At 44.4% G+C, this 17,041-nt stretch overlaps 1 long non-coding RNA gene across 1 annotated transcript; it reads left to right on the plus strand.

The window, feature by feature from the left end:
• Positions 1 to 1,589: 1,589 nt before the first annotated feature.
• LOC140738954 (uncharacterized) lies at positions 1,590 to 10,783 on the plus strand. Its single transcript, XR_012101506.1, has 3 exons — positions 1,590 to 1,697; positions 1,948 to 2,168; positions 10,248 to 10,783. It is a non-coding gene; the product is annotated as an uncharacterized lncRNA (long non-coding RNA).
• Positions 10,784 to 17,041: the final 6,258 nt, after the last annotated feature.

Here is a 17,041-nt window from a genome sequence, read left to right on the forward strand (position 1 = left end):
TTTGCACAGTGTTGTATTATGTTTGTTCCTGCAAGCTCTGGTGATGAGGCCATCCAACCTGCGGCAATTTTCTTGCCTGAACCAGCAGACGCTCCCACCACCCCACCCCACCACTGTAACACCTTTTCTTTTCAAATTACGTTCAGTTCAGCTGAAACAGTGCGGTTTCCCACTTGGCCCGTGTGCGTGCAGTTATGCGGACCAGCCAGCCTCAGCCCCATGGTTTCTTTTATCATTTCCTCTGCTTGGACAGTTTTCAATGCATTTACAAAGGTCCTAGGTACAGTCAACACCATTCTACATACTTGCCTGCCTGTCCCTTAATATCTGTGAGAATGAGTTGTCAAAATTACAATCTTGTGATGACATTTTCCCTCGGGCCACTGTTGAAACTCAACCACTGTTTCATTAGGTTTCTTAGATGTGGGTTAAACTTAAACCTTTGCATAATCTCCCTTGGCTTTGGATTAAAGTGATCCTTCAATAAAGCAGCAGGCTTCTTAATGCTTTCAGTTCCCAGGGAGCTTCTCATTAAACGACATGCCAGGTCTCTGACCACGCTAATCAGTGCTGTTGCTTGCAGCAAAGTATTGCGTCACTATCCTTCATCGTTCTTCCCTTTACAGGAAAAGGGGAAGGAACAAGACTGATGGATTTGTTGTATCAGAAGCAGTTGACGGGCTGAATGGCCTCCTTCTGTAACTACTTTTCATTCTTCTGTGGCCCTTGTGTTCCTTTTCTGAAAAGAAGGGAAGAGAGATGTGCGCCTCTACATCTCCCACTTCTGATCAGTCAAAGCAAGCCGCGTGCAAAGTGCGGTCATCGGTACAACGTTGCCTGCTGATCGGTGAGCAACAAACTCCCGCAAGGAGCCAGGTGACCGGCAGCAGTTTCACCGATAACAGCTGAGGGGGTAAGAATTGGCCAGGACACCAAAGAAAAGTGAAAACTGTGAAAAATCTGAAATGGAAATCAGAATATGCTGAAAACACTCAGCACATCAGGTAGCATGTGTGTGTGTGTGTGTTTACAGATAGAGACAGACAGACAGAGAGACAGATTTAACATCAGATCAAAGACCCTTGGTCAGAACTTGGAAAGAAGGAAAATTAAGATAGTTTGAAGTTGCAGATCACTTCTCTTTTCAATCAGCCTGAGCAGAAAGACGATGCCTTGGTTTAACATCTGACCCAAAATAGGAGCCCTCTGGTAATTCAGCCATTCCTCTGTACTGAAGAGGGAATAAGTGTCTGGGTTCTGTGCTCCCTGGGGAGGAATGATTTATATGTTTATTGACAGATACGGCACAGAACAGGCCCTTCCAGTCAAATAAGCTGCAGCACTCAGCAACCCACCAATTTAACACTGGCCTGATTACAGGACAATTTACAATAGCCTACTAAACAATACGTCTTTGGGCTGTGGGAGGAAACCAAAACACTCCACGCTGTTCATGGAGAGAACATACAAACTCCTTATAGTCGAATTAAACTCTGACCTCTGGAATGTCCCAAGCTGCAACAGTGTTGCGCTGGCCGGCACGCAGTTTTGTTTGATAGTTTGATTCCGGGGCTAGAGCACAGCTCACGGAGATGAACACCTAACGCCAGAGCAGAGGCTAAAGCGAAGACAACACTGCTTGTTCCATTCCTTCAGATAAAGTGGCACTTCCGGAAAGCACAAACTCTTGGCAGAAGGTTGGTAGAGATAGTCCCTAGCTGCAGATGGTAAATTTGTTATCATTAACACAGTAAGATGGAATCTCTTCACCTCTCCAGCTACACACACACACACACACACACACACACACACACACACACACACACACACACACACACACACACACACACACACACACACACACACACACACACACACACACACACACACACACACACAATTAAAAGACTCAACCAGAAACATTGATTACACCTTTTGCCTCCACAGAGGCTGCCTGACCCACTGAGTACTTCCAGCATCGGTAATCTGCTTGTCAGCATCCGTAGGGTTCTGAGTGTAAACTGACCTGCGCTGTGATGGGCTCTCTCAAGAATTACTGAGCAACAAGTAGTTGTGTGGATAGTCAGAGGCTTTTTCCCAGGGCTGAAATGGTTGCCTCATGAAGACACAGGTTTAAGGTGCTGGGGAGTACAGAGGAGATATCAAAGGTAAGTTTTTTACTCAGAGAGTGGTGAGTGCCGGCAACGGTGGTGGAGGTGGATACGATAGGGTCTTTTAAGAGGCTTTTAGATAGGTACATGGAGCTTAGAAAAATAGAGGGTGATAGGTAAGCCTAGTAATTTCTAAGGTAGGGACATGTTCAGCACAACTTTGTGGGCCAAAGGGCCTGTATTGTGCTGTAGGTTTTCTATGTTTCTAAATAACCAAATTCTCTAAACAGAAGCAATAGATTGAAAACTGCTACCAACCCTTCAACTATAAGGGGGAAAAAACGTAAGACGTCTATTGAAATTTCTCCCTCGGGCAGCTTGTATATTGATTAAATTAGGCAGGTTACTCAGCACTTCTGTTTGTCGTCACAAGGTGGCAGCATCACAGCGCGGATGACAAGCCCCAGGTCACTCGCAGTGATGCGTTGCTCCAGCTCGCCCCTCTCCACACCAGGGCTCTGCACCAGCAGGGTTTCCTCAGCCGTCCTCGGGTAAAAGGTGCTTGGAAATTCAGGAGCACAATTTGTTGCGTAGAGCGGAGTTATGTTCATGCCCGGACGCACCTGGAGAGTGACCACACCGTGCCCAAGACTAGGAGTTGTAGTGCACCCCGGATACCAAAAACATTATAAGTTTTATTCCACAAAATGCTGGAGGAACTCAACAAACCAGACAGCATCAATGGAAAAAAAAAGTACAGTCGACGTTTCGGGCCCAGACCCTTCAGCAGGATGTGGAAACCATAGAAAGGGTGCAGAGGAGATTTACAAGGATGTATGTTGCCTGGATTGGGGAGCATGCGTTATGAGAATAGGTTGCGTGAACTCGCCCTTTATTCCCTGGAGCGACGGGAGGATGAGAGGTGACAAAATAATGAGAGGCATTGATCGTGTGGATAGTCAGAGGCTTTTTCCCAGGGCTGGAATGGCTAGCACGAGAGGGCACAGCTTTAAGGTGCTTGGAAGCAGGTACAGAGGAGATGTCAGGGGTAAGTTTTTTTTTACGCAGAGAGTGGGAAGTGAGTGGAATGGGCTGCCGGCGACGGTGGTGGAGGTATATAGGATAGGGTCTTTTAAGAGACTTTTGGACAGGTATATGGAGCTCAGAAAAATATAGAGGGCTATGGGTAACCCTAGGTGATTTCTAAAGTAAGAATATGTATGTTCGGCACAGCTTTGTGGACTGAAGGGCCTGTATTGTGCTGTAGGTTTTCTATGTTTCTATACCTGTAATAGAAATAGGCTTTCCAGTTGTTGATTGGAGTTACTGGAGAGACATGGAATCTGGTGATAACGAAGCCTGTATTTTTCCACAACAGACATTCTCATGTACACACACAAAATGCTGGTGGAACACAGCAGGCCAGGCAGCATCTATAGGAAGAAGCACTGTCGACATTTTGGGCCAAGACCCTTAGTCAAGACTAACTGAAAGAAGAGATAGTAAAAGATTTCGGAGGGGAGGGGGAATGCAAAATGATAGGAGAAAACAGGAGAGGGAGGGGTGAAGCTAAGAGCTGGAAAGGTGATTGGCAAAAGGGATACAGAGCTGGAGAAGGGAGAGCATCATGGGATGGGAGGCCTAGGGAGAAAGAAAGGGGGAGGGGAGCACCAGAGGGAGATGGAGAACAGGCAAAGAGTGATTGTGAGAGGGGCAGAGAGAGAGAAACAAAAAGGAGGGGGGAATAAATAAATTAATAAGGGATGGGGTAAGAAGGGGAGAAGGGGGCTTAACGGAAGTTAGAGAAATCAATGTTCATGCCATCAGGTTGGAGACCACCCAGATGGAATATAAGGTGTTGTTCCTCCAACCTGAGTGTGGCCCCATCTCAACAGTAGAGGAGGCCATGGATAGACATGTCAGAATGGGAACGGGACGTGGAATTAAAATGTGTGCCCACTAGGAGATCCTGCTTTCTTTGGCAGACAGAGCGTAGGTGTTCAGCAAAACGGTCTCCCAGTCTGCGTCGGGTCTCACCAATGCAGATTTCCCCGTGTTTGCATTCTCAGAGACATTCTCATGTACACACTCTTAGTGGAGGCTCATGAACCAGAAGTACTATAATTATGTTTTTATACTGATCAAAGGTAACAGTAGGTGTTTCCATACAATTTCAATTGTTACAATGACATTTACATCAATACTTTGGGCTGAAAATGGTTCATCTGAGGTGTATATTTAAAGTGGAAACACATTGTCATTGATCAAACAGCTCTGAGGTTTCAAACAATTTGCTGGGAGAAACTATAATTAACACAGATATTCTAAAAACATCTGACAACAGAGAGCCAGATGCCCAACAATCGATTGAGCTAAATGATAGTATCAGTCCAGTCTGCAAGCTTCCTTGAACTTGTTTGCAATGGTGCAAATGACTTAGACCCATTACTCAAATCCTGGATTGATGAAAGCCAATTAACACAACCCTAGTGCCTTAACCTTCAGCTGATGCATATGCAAACATCTCCTAATCACCACTTTGCAAACCATATCGCTTACAGACAGTATTGTTTATTTGCAAAGGTGTGCTTTTGTCTTCAATTTACTGCTTACATAGATGCTGCCTGGCGTTCGGAGTTCCTTCAGCATTTTATGTGCACTGCTTTGGATTTCCACGTCTGCAGACTGTCTCGTCTTTATAACTCCAGAATATTCCCTAACGGTGGGTCGGCTCTTGCCCAGGTGAGGTTGGGAAGGGTTAACTCAGAAAGACAGGACTGAAGAGTTCATATTATGTGAGATCAGTTGGGAGCAAGTACCAGCGGCTGTGGACTATTCTGCTTTTAATAAATGTGTTTTCATGTAATGTTAGCACATCAAGTACTGCGAAGAGAAAAGAAACACATGCAGCCCTGTGCAAAAGTCCTAGGCACATATCTATGTGTATATATATAGCTAGGGTGGCTAAAATTTGGCATGGTACTGTAGTAATTTCATGGCATACGTGAGTGATGATAAACCTGATTCTGATATGGGTTTCTATTGTGAGTGGGAAGGGGGCAGTGAGAGGGGAGGTACCAGGAAGCACCAGAGAGACATTGTATACCAATTGTTTGGAATCAAATGACCCTGCCTGATGCGTCAGGGCTGGGAGTGTCTGCATTCACGCCACCTCCCCCCCTCCCACCAACTCCTCCCCCTTGTTGGTCCCACACCCCTCCCATGGTGCTCCACCCTCACTGGTAACAACGTCCTTTGCTCCCGCTAGATTTACAAATTTGCTCTCTCCTTCACATTGACAAATACAGTACTGTGCAAAAGTCTTGGGCACCCTAGCTATATATACTTCTGCACAGTACTAGATCTGAAATCAGTCACTTCCTCGGCACATCCTCAGTTGTTTATCACCAGTTGGTGAGGCAGGGGATGATTCTTGGCTAGATGTGGTGAGTACAGCTGGAGGCATCAGTCTGCACAGCCTGACTCCAGGTGAAATCATCTTATGTATGTTTTACCCACTCACTAATCACACAAAACTTTTCAGTCGGAGGGGGAAGACTGGTTGCAAAGGAACAGGCAGAACCCATCATTCAATGACCACAGCACCTCTGCCTTAGAGACTCCATCAGTCCTGACCCCCCGCAGCTGGAGCTGACAAAGGACTTGGGTGTCGACAGCACACTTCAAATGCCCGCAATCTCCTACAGTCAAACCAACAGCATTGAAGTGACGCCCATGTGACTGCAGCAGCGAATGAGATGGTTATCTGGTTTTTTTCAGTGAATTGATTGAGGAGTTGACATTGGCCGTGACAAATGCTGAACAGTGTCAGGCAATCACATAAATCCGCTTGAGGCAGCAGTTGAAAGGGAGAACATTTTCAGGGTCCTGGGTGTCAACATCTCAGAAGATCCACCCTGAGTCCAGCACATTAGACTGTGACCATAAGACACTCGATCAGCATTAGGCCATTCAGCCCATTCAGCCGTCGCCGCTCCATCATGGCTGATTTATTTTCCCACTCAACCCCATTCTCCTGCCTTCTCTCCGTAACCTTTGACACCCTTGCTAATCAAGAACCTATCGATCCCCGCTCTGTCTACAGCCATCTGTGGCCCTCCTCATCTCTCTTCTAAAGGGGCACCTTCTGTTCTGAGGCTGTGTCCTCTGATCCTAACCTCTCCTACTATTGGAAACATCATCTCCAAGTTTGCTCTACTTAGGCCTTTCAATATTTGATACATTTCAATGACACCCCTCCTCCCCTTTGATAGGTGTGAAGGATACCTCTCCTTCCCTGCCCCCTCATCATTATTCTGAACTCCTGTGAGTAGAGGTCCAGAGCTGTCAAATGCTCTTCACACATTAACTCTTTCATTCCTGGGATCATCCTTATAAACCCTATCCTATGCCAGCACACATTTTCTTAGATTAGAGGCCCAAAACAGGTCATAATGCTCCAAATGTGGTCTGACCTATGCTTTATAAATCTACAGCATTACATCCTTGCTTTCACTGTATAGGCCTCTCAAAATGAATGCTTCCTTACAACGGACTCAACCTGTAAGTCAACCTTTCAGCAATCTTACACAAGGACTCCCAAGACTCTACCTACCTCTGATTTCTGAATTTGCTCCACATTTAGAAAATAGTCTATGCCTTCTATTCCTTCTACCAAAATGCATGACCAAGATACTTCCTACACTATATTCCATCTGTCACTTCTTTGGCCATTCTCCTAGTTCTTGTGGAGGTCCAGCACAGCCACGTATGTTCAGGGATGCACTGAAACTTGGAATAGCCAATGCAAAGAACTTGTGGGGAAGGATATAATGATAATCCATATTGACATAATGAAATTAAAGTTGATGCCTCTCTCTGAAAAGTGCGAAGTAAAATTTATTATCAGAGTACATACATGCCACCACATACAACCCTGAGGTTTATTTTTTTCTGTGGGCATCCTTAGTAAATTTATAGAACAGTAACTGTAAACTGTAAACAAACTGTGCAAGTGCAGATATAAATAAATAGCAATAAATAACGAGCATGAAATAACAATATAACATCCATCAATATAACAGAGTCCTTAAATGAGTGTAGTTATCCCCCTTTTTGTTCAAGAGCCTGATGTTTGGGGGTAGTAACTGTTCTTAAACCTGGTGGTGTGAGTCCTGAGGCTCCTGCACCTTCTACCTGATGGCAGCAGCGAGAAAAGAGCCTGGCCTGGGTGGTGAGGATCTCTGATGATGGAAGCTGCTTTTTGATGGCAACATTTCATGCAGATGTGCTCAGGGTTGAGAGAGTTTTACCCATGATGTGCTGGGCCGAATCCACTACCTTATGTAGGATTTTCTGCTCAAAGACATTGGTGTTCCCACACCAGGCTGTAATGCAGCCAAGTCAGCACACCTTCCACCACGCATACAAAAAGTTTGCCAAGGCTTTTGATGACATTCCGAACCTCTGCCGACTCCTGAAGAAGTGGGGGGTGCTGTTGTGCTTTCTTCGCAATAATATTTATATGATGGGTCCAGGACAGGTCCTCTGAGATAGTCACACCCAGGAATTTAAAGTGATCTCAATCATTATTCCAATATCAGTCTTCTTCCATGTACAGTGGATTTCAATTCAGTAAGGTCACATTACCTAAATAAGACCATAAGACATAGGAGCAGAATTAGGCCATTTGGCCCATCAATTCTGCTCCACCATTTTGTCATGGCTGATCCATTTCCTTCTCAATTCCATTCTCCCCGTAACGTTTCAAGACCTGACTAATCAAGAATTTATCAACCTCAAGACCATGGAGCGGCTGATAATACAGAATCTGAGGCCACAAACCAGGCACGCCCAGGATCCTCTTCAGTTTGCGTATAAGGAGAAGGTGGGAGTGGAGGATGCTATCACGTATTTGCTGCACAAATCACTCTCTCACCTAGAGGGGGTCAGTTGTGCTGTGAGGATTACATTCCTTGACTTCTCTAGTGCCTTTAACACCATCCAGCCCAAGATCTTAAGGCACAAACTAACGGAGATGGGAGTAGACTCTCACATGGTGGATTGGATAGTGGACTACTTGACAGATAGACCTCAGTATGTGCGGTTGGGAGACTGTAGGTCTGACACGGTGGTCAGCAGCACAGGAGCGCCGCAGGGAACCGTACTTTCTCCGGTCCTGTTCACCCTGTACACATCAGACTTCCAATATAACTCGGAGTCCTGCCATGTGCAGAAGTTCACTGATGACACGGCCATAGTGGGGTGTGTCAGGAATGGACAGGAGGAGGAGTATAGGAAACTGATACAGGACTTTGTGATATGGTGCAACTCAAACTACCTGCGTCTCAATATCACCAAGACCAAGGAGATGGTGGTGGACTTTAGGAGATCTAGGCCTCATATGGAGCCAGTGATCATTAATGGAGAATGTGTGGAGCAGGTTAAGACCTACAAGTATCTGGGAGTACAGTTAGACGAGAAGCTAGACTGGACTGCCAACACAGATGCCTTGTGCAGGAAGGCACAGAGTCGACTGTACTTCCTAAGAAGGTTGGCGTCATTCAATGTCTGTAGTGAGATGCTGAAGATGTTCTATAGGTCAGTTGTGGAGAGCGCCCTCTTCTTTGTGGTGGCGTGTTGGGGAGGAAGCATTAAGAAGAGGGACGCCTCACGTCTTAATAAGCTGGTAAGGAAGGCGGGCTCTGTCGTGGGCAAAGTACAGGAGAGTTTAACATTGGTAGCTGAGCGAAGGGCGCTGAGTAGGCTACGGTCAATTATGGATAACTCTGAACATCCTCTACATAGCACCATCCAGAGACAGAGAAGCAGTTTCAGCGACAGGTTACTATCGATACAATGCTCCTCAGACAGGATGAAGAGGTCAATACTCCCCAATGCCATTAGGCTTTACAACTCTACCGCCAGGACTTAAGAACTTTTTAAAAGCTATTATTAATGCTTTTTGAGATAGTGATGTAGATGCATATCATATTTTTTACTGAGTTAAGTATTGTATGTAATTAGTTTTGCTACAACAAGTGTATGGGACATTGGAAAAAAGTTGAATTTCCCCATGGGGATGAATAAAGTATCTATCTATCTATCTATCTATCTATCTAAATACACCTAATGACCTGGCCTCCACAGCTGTCCGTGGCAATGAATTCCATCCTAACCAATAGAGACTGGAGACACAAAGTCTGGTCCAAACTTTAGCCCAGGACAAAATGAAGAGCAAAGCATTCACGTGAAGCCACTTACAAAGCAGTGCATCTGGAGGTCATGTATAAGTATAAGAGAACTTAAGTATAAGAGAAGTTCATAATACAGCTGACCAGAATGAAAATATACCGGCTGAGTAACTGCAGGGTCCAGCAGCTCTGGACAGTAGGTGATCAATGCACCAAAAGCCAATTGTTCACCCATAAAGTGCTTGTAGCTGAATTTTCTGCATAATAACAGGACAATTTGTGAATCAATGCAGAAGTCTTTGAGTTGTGTCCCTGCATGCATGTGAATAAACAGTTTACACCTTGAGACTGCACTGCTAAGTATTGACTCCATTCAACAGTAGGAACACTCCATGCATGGTTCTCCAGAGAGAGAGAGAGGATCTTAATGTAAAGGGCCACCATATATAGCCATTGGTGACTTGCAGTCAGTGCAAGAACTTCAGTCATGTTTGTTCTGGAGTTTGGATTGGGTGATGTGGAGATGGGGAGGTTTGCTCTAGTGAGTCCAGTCCTTTGACAAAAAGATATTATCCAGCGCACCCACTCCAACTCAGCATACACTCATACAATGTCAACTGTGGTTGGCAGAAGGTTGTGGATTCAAATCTCAGTCCTGCATTAAAATCTAGGTTTTATTTCAATGCAACAGCGCTCCTGGTTTGTCTAATTAGTCACTGATCTAGGGCTTTGTCTGCTCTCTCAGGACCACATCAATAAACATCACATGACTCCATTTGAAAGTAAAGCCAAGGGACAATAGTGGGGGTTCTTGAACAAATAATATTTATTATCGCACCCTGTCTGACAATCAGCGCATTGCATTTTGGGAACAGTCAAAAGATTGTAAATGGTTAAGATGGGTGAAGGACCGGAAATATTAATTCTATTTTTCCCTCTACAGATACTGGCTGACCTACTACGTATTGTCAGAATTTTCCTTCGGGAAGATCACTGGAGCAAATGGGCGGCTGTGTTTCCAACATTACAACATTACTCTGGAAACACTGGTGTATTCTGGAGTTATGGAATACAGCAAGTATTAATTTCAACAACAACCAGTCTTCAGATTTGAATGTCCATTGTTGATTGAATTTAAAATGCTGCTCAGAAAAATGGTCTTCCTGGAGCTGCAGATTGGGGTTGATTGTAAACCAGGAAGAATTCCATTGACCTGAAGTGTCTGTATGTACATGGATGCAGTTTGGAGGCAGCAGTGATTAATGTTTATTTTGGTTATCTGAAGTGTGGGTGTTTGAAAATTATATGTAATTCAAAGGAAGCATTGTGGATATATCAAAACTATTGAATTGTCCTGCTGTTACCTCTGATCTTTATCATATTAAAATGTGATGCGATGTTGGGTCAGGGAGCCTCTCTCCAAAGTGATGCCGCATGCTGCCAGCTTGTGCGTACTGAATAAAGACGTTTATACCACCGGCTGTGTTTCTCCAGTAGCTTTCATTGACAGTCACAACAACACAAAAGGCTGCAAATCCTGAAATCAGGAGGAACAAACAGTTTGCTGGCGGAAATCAACATCTGTGAAAGAAAAAGATTGTTGATGTTTTGGGTTGAGACTCTGTATCCTGATTTAGGATTTCAACCGGAAACATCAACAATTGCTCTGCTCCCACAGATGCTGCTAGACCCACTGAGTTTTTCCAGCAGATTGTTTGTTGCAGCATTACCCACTCTTCAAAAGACTGTAAACCACTTTCAGATGTGCTGAGATGCAAACTAGATACACAAGGAAACAACTCCTCTATTTGAAAAAGCTTGCTTTCCTGGCATATATGACGAATAAACTCTTATATTTTTCTGGATTAGAATAAAGTTGGTCCCAATCAGACAGATAAACACGACCAGAGGCAGCGATGGATTGAAACCTCTACTCCTTCATTGTTGACCCAAACACTACTTCTTTCTCCACAGATGCTGCCTGACATGCTGATAGTTTCCATTTTATAGCAAAAACATGGAAATATATCATGGAATCCCAGTAAATTCATAATTTTTTCCCTCTATGTGTCAACTCCATCAAAAAACTGTTGTTATTGAGATGCCTGTTTGGTGAATTATAAATGCCAACTGGAAGGCTCAGAGTGAGGGCAAAAGCCCCACAGTGAGGGTGATGACCAGTGTGAGGAACGATGGCCAGGGCAGGGAACCCTGTTCCTCTGCTGATGGCAAAGGTCTACAGATCAAAGTTGGCTTTCCTGTATTGGGGTTTAAGGATTATGTCATTCTCATATATCCACATGATGTAGGAAGGCCATTCAGCCCATCATTTTATACTGGCTTACAGAGCAGTCCCATCAATCCTTCCCCCCCCCCCCCCCCGCTATTTTCCCTCTTCTCTCCAACATACCCTCTTGGTTCTTCAACCACTCTCCAATGCTTGCGGTAATTTTCAGTGGCCAGTTGGCCTACGAACTCTTTGAGATGTGAGAGGAAACCGGAGCACCCAGAGGAACCAATGTACTCACAAGTAGGACATGCAAACTCCATCCAGACAGCAGCTGAGGTCAGGATCGAACCTTTGTCCCTGGAGATGTGAGGCAGCTGCACTACCTGCTACACTACTGTACTGCTTAATACAAACAAACAGAGAGCACAGGAATAATGTGAACACAGTTTTGGAATAATTTACTTTAATTCTGGAATAATTGCTGTAGCAGCATCATATTATCACAGTAAATGTGGAGGAAAAATTCTCTCTCCATGCATGCTGCCTGATCTGCTAATGTTTTCAGAATTTTCTGCTTTTAATTTCATGAACACCACAGCTACATTTCAACTCTTCTGAGGAAGTACCTCAAGGAAATCAAAGTGTGTAGGGTTAATGCAAGAAGGTTCTGTTAAGTTATTAAATGAGGGAACTGCTCCTTTAATTTAGAGTCCAGGGCAAGGTTTACCAACCTGGGGTCCACAAACTGCTCTGGTCCATGGCATAAAAAAAAGTTTGGGAACTCCTAGTTTAGAGACTACTGATGCTGGAATCTGGAGCAGCAAATTGCTGGAGGAACTCAGCAGGTGGTGTAGCATCTGTGGGGAGAGGACATGACATTTCAGGTTGAGCAGGAGTCTGATAGATCAACTGGTTGAATGGTGTTGTAATGACAACCTTGCACTCAACATCAGTAAGACCAAGGTATTTATTGTGAATTTCAGGAAGGGGAAGATGAGGGAACACACACTGATCCTCTTCGAGGGGATGCCAGTGGAAAGGGTGAGCAGTTTCATGTTCCTGGGTGTCAATATCTCTGAACATCTATTCTGGGCCCAAATATATTGATGCAATTACAAAGGAGGCACATCAGCGGCTATATTTCATATGAGGAGATTTGGTGTGTCACTGAAGACTCCAGCAAATTTCTATATATGTGCTATGGAGAGCAGTCTAACTGGTTGCATCACCATCTTGTATCAAGGACCCACCACACAGGATTGGAAAATGCTGCAGAGGTTTGCAAGATCAGCCAGCTCCATCATGGGCTGTAACCTCCCCAACACTGAGCACATCTTCAGAAGGTTTGCCTCAAAGATGGCATCCATCATTAAGGACCCCATCCACCCAGGACACACTCTCTTCTTATAATACCATCAGAAAGGAGGTACATTGTCAACATTTTTGGAACAGCTTCTTCCTCTCCACCATTGTCAAAGTGCCCACTTGCAGGACTGGAGCCAAATTCAGAGGAACAAAAGTCTCCCTCTGTCACAAAGTTCACTGGCACTGACTCAACCCACGAGCGGTGGATGGCAGACTCTGTCCTGCTGAGTTCTGGTGACGACTCAACCCAGAAGCCTTATCTCTATGTAGAGACGGACACAGGAATACCAGCCGACCATAAGAGGCATGACCGAGCAGCACCACAAGACAAATCATTCTTCACAAAAACACAGTCGAACTCTGCTTACAGAGGACAATGAGAGCTTCCTTTAAATAATCATAGAATTCACAATTAACTTGACAAGGTTAAACCAAAGGCGCCCGGGCTTAACAGATCTAGCAAACAGCATATGCTCAAGAAGCCCTGAAGCTCAACACTCTATGGCAAGCCACAGAGCCTGCAGGGCCCATGGCAGCCATGGACAATGAACCAGCACACGAACAATACCTCACTGTTTTTGTTCTCTTGTTGACTACTTATTTAGTTTAATTTTCTTTGAAACATTACTTATTATGATTAATAGTTTTTTTTGTGTTGCACTGTACTGCTGCAGCAAAACAGCAAATTTCACAATGTATTGTGTCAGTGACACTAAACCCAATTCTGCTCTGAGCCATTGAGACCTCGCAAATTCTGCCTGACTCGCCTTTCGCCTCCCCTGCCCAGGACAGCCCGGGGTGTAGAGTTACTTTTTTGTTTCTGCTGGTAATCATTTCAAATGTGACACCAAAGGTTGCCTTTCTTCCTGCAATGCCCACAGCAGTGATGTGCAATCTGACCAGACTCCAACAGTGCTTTGAATCCCCCTCCATTCTCCCCTCTTCCCATGGAGCTTCCCTCTTGCCCCTCCACTAAAGACCATAGTTAAGTCTGCTCCACCAATCCATCATGGCTGATTTATTACCCCTCTCAACCCCATTCCCCTGTCTTCTCACCATAACGTTTCACACCCATACTAATCAAGAACCTCACACCCACTTTAAATATACTCAATGTCTTGGTCTCCACAACCATCTGTGGTAATGAAATTCACAAATTCACCATCTTCTGGCTGAAGAACTGCCTCCTATTTCTGTTCTAAAGGGCCATCCTTGTATTCCGAGGCTGTCTCCGCTGGTCCTAGACTCCCCCACTATAGGACACATTGACTCCACATCCACTCTATCCAGGCCTTGCGATAGTCCACTTCGTTCTGCACATACCAACCTGGGGCCAGGAGAGGTCAGCAGATGAGTGAGTTGAGGAGTGAAGATCGCAATGGCCGTTTTATGCCCCAGATGGACCACAAAACGGATTCTACGATCTCCTCTCCATCCCAAACAGCACATAGAATTCAAACAAACGGTGATGCAGGGAAATTAAGGGAGCCACGCCACAGTCTCTGTACCAGCCTGCTACCGCCAAGCATTAACGTTATCTTCAAACACTACCCGATAAGTGCATGCTTGCATTAAACGTACACAGAAAGAAAATGACCATTCCTTATGTTAACTGTGCAGAATGAGGCCAATCGTCCCATCGGATCTGTGTCAGCTAACAAAAGGCAATTTTATCAGTCTCATTCCCTTATTTCTCCATATCATGGCAATGTCCTCCATCTCCGATGCCCATTAGGTATCTTTTATTCTTTCTGCAGATGAAGACAGTAACATCAACCAACCCTCTTGACCCTGGGCTGTGGGAAGAAACCTGAGTTTATTGTTACCGGAAGAAGTACAATGAGGTACAGGTCCAATGAAAAGCTTGCTTGCAACAATATCGCAAGCACTAGGGTGAGATGACACATAGGATGTAAGGTATGCATTAATTATAACAACAGTTTGCATAACGGTCCCTCTATTTTTTTTACAGCTGCGCAGACCAATCATTGCTCTATGCAGAGAACTTCTACACAGTCTGAAAACTGCACGGCACTTCAGATGTTTTCGTTAATATGCATGCTTTGAATATATTGAATGAAAATTCAAGTCAAGTCACTTTTATTGCCATTTCAACCATAACTGCTGGTACAGTACACAGTAAAAATGAAATAACATTCCTCCAGGACCATGGTGCTACATGAAACAACACAAAACTACACTAGACAACGTGAAACAACACAAAACTACACTAGACAACGTGAAAAAACACAAAACTACACTAGACTACGTGAAACAACACAAAACTACATTAGACTTCAGACCTACACGGGGCTACATAAAGTGCACAAAACAGTGCAAGACAGTACAATAATTAATAAACAAGACAATAAGCACAGTAAAGGGCAAATTACAATATTATAATAAATGATGTAAATGTAAACAATAAAATAAATTGGGAAAAATCACATACGTTTGATTTTATTGATTAATTGAATGATGAATTACATTATGTTAAATTGCAGTACATCTAAGAAAATCTTTTTCGTTTCCTAAACTTTTTCTTGCATCTTTATTACAAACCCATTGCTTATAAACCCTGTCCTGCACAATTTCATATCCAGATGAAAGATACATCTTAATCCTCATTAGATCATCCAAATGATCCACTTCTAGTCTGTTTGTGGATTTACATTTGATTTAATTCATAAGACTGCACCTACGTACACGCAGCACGAGAAACTTGAGATGTTCCAAAGATGTCAACGAGAATTATCAGTTATTCATATTCTTCGCTTCCAAGAACATTGTACAAAATAACGTCTGAATTGAACCAGTCTTAACTTTCTCAGAAACGGCAAACTGGAAATCACACTATTGCTGCGATATTTCTGAGGCAACGCTTTCGTCGCAGTTTGCAATAGCAAAAGGAAATTCCAGCTGCGCGTATTGCTTCAGCGCCAGGGGGATTGATTGCAGGCGGCGTCGGAGGCGAGGACCAAACCCGCTGCAGCCTTTCCCTACTCCCCCGCGCAGACACTCGGATACTGCCCCCTCTCCCACGGCACCCGTACCCAGGCATGGTTCACGGTTCCTACTGTGGGAAGCCTGGCTGAGGCTTCACTTGAGCCCGACCCGTCCACACTCAACTGGAACGGCTAGCTGAAGTGTACAGGTCTATCTTCGGACGGTTTTATGCCCTGTCACCAGGTTCAATGTTGGCGGCCTGAGCTCCACTGTGCCCTGGAATCCGGTCCACCGTTTTCACGAATTTGACTAGTCCTTTTGCCCGCGGTGGAGTTCAGTGACTCCTTCCTAACGCCAACGCAGATATGAAACCTGTTAAACCACGTTGGTATTCAGCATGATCTTAATGGAATTTGACAATATTTGTCGTCTCTCTCAGGCGGTTTCACAGAACAGTTGGACACGGCCTAGGCTTTTGAACCGCTTCTTCCACACTGCAGTCACATTTATGAACCGCTCACCTCTTCCACACCCATCTCCCAGAGGTATTGCCACTTCCTCCTACTCTTAATTCTACCTGGTTATTCTTTCATTGTCCCTTTAGCATTTCTCTTACAGGACTTCAGGTTGACCTTCAGTCTTCACACCATTCTGGAATTTTGCATTCATTGCTGTGGTTATTGCTGCATTTACTCTTAACCTTTCACGCTAGCAAGGAATTTCATTGCACTCGGGATGTATATGACAATAATCTAATCTAATATTCATGGTGAAGATGTATCTTCCAGCTGATCATCAAAATCTTTCATAAGGATCTTTGGTGATACTGTTCCAGGGCTTTCAGGTGCTTACTGTAGGTGGCCCATGATTCAGCTCCATGCTGTAATATGGAAAGGATGACTGCTCTATAGACCAAAAGTTTCATTTGGACTTCTTGGTTGGTCTTCAAAGAATCTTTTCCTTTAATCTGTCTTAGGCTCCACTTGCACTTCTCAGCTGGTAGTTGATCTCTGAGTCAATGTCTTCTTTTGAGGAGAGAATACTGACAAGGCAGTTTTCCCTATAACAGTCGGGAAGGTGGTCTACATTTATGAAGGCAATATCATCAACTTTCATGGAGAAGAGAATAACTGGTTGGCTGGGTGATGGGTGATATAGGATCTAGGTCTTTTTCATACCCAGGGCCCTATATGCTG

Source organism: Hemitrygon akajei, chromosome 1, assembly GCF_048418815.1.
Source record: "Hemitrygon akajei chromosome 1, sHemAka1.3, whole genome shotgun sequence".
Taxonomy (NCBI): domain Eukaryota; kingdom Metazoa; phylum Chordata; class Chondrichthyes; order Myliobatiformes; family Dasyatidae; genus Hemitrygon; species Hemitrygon akajei.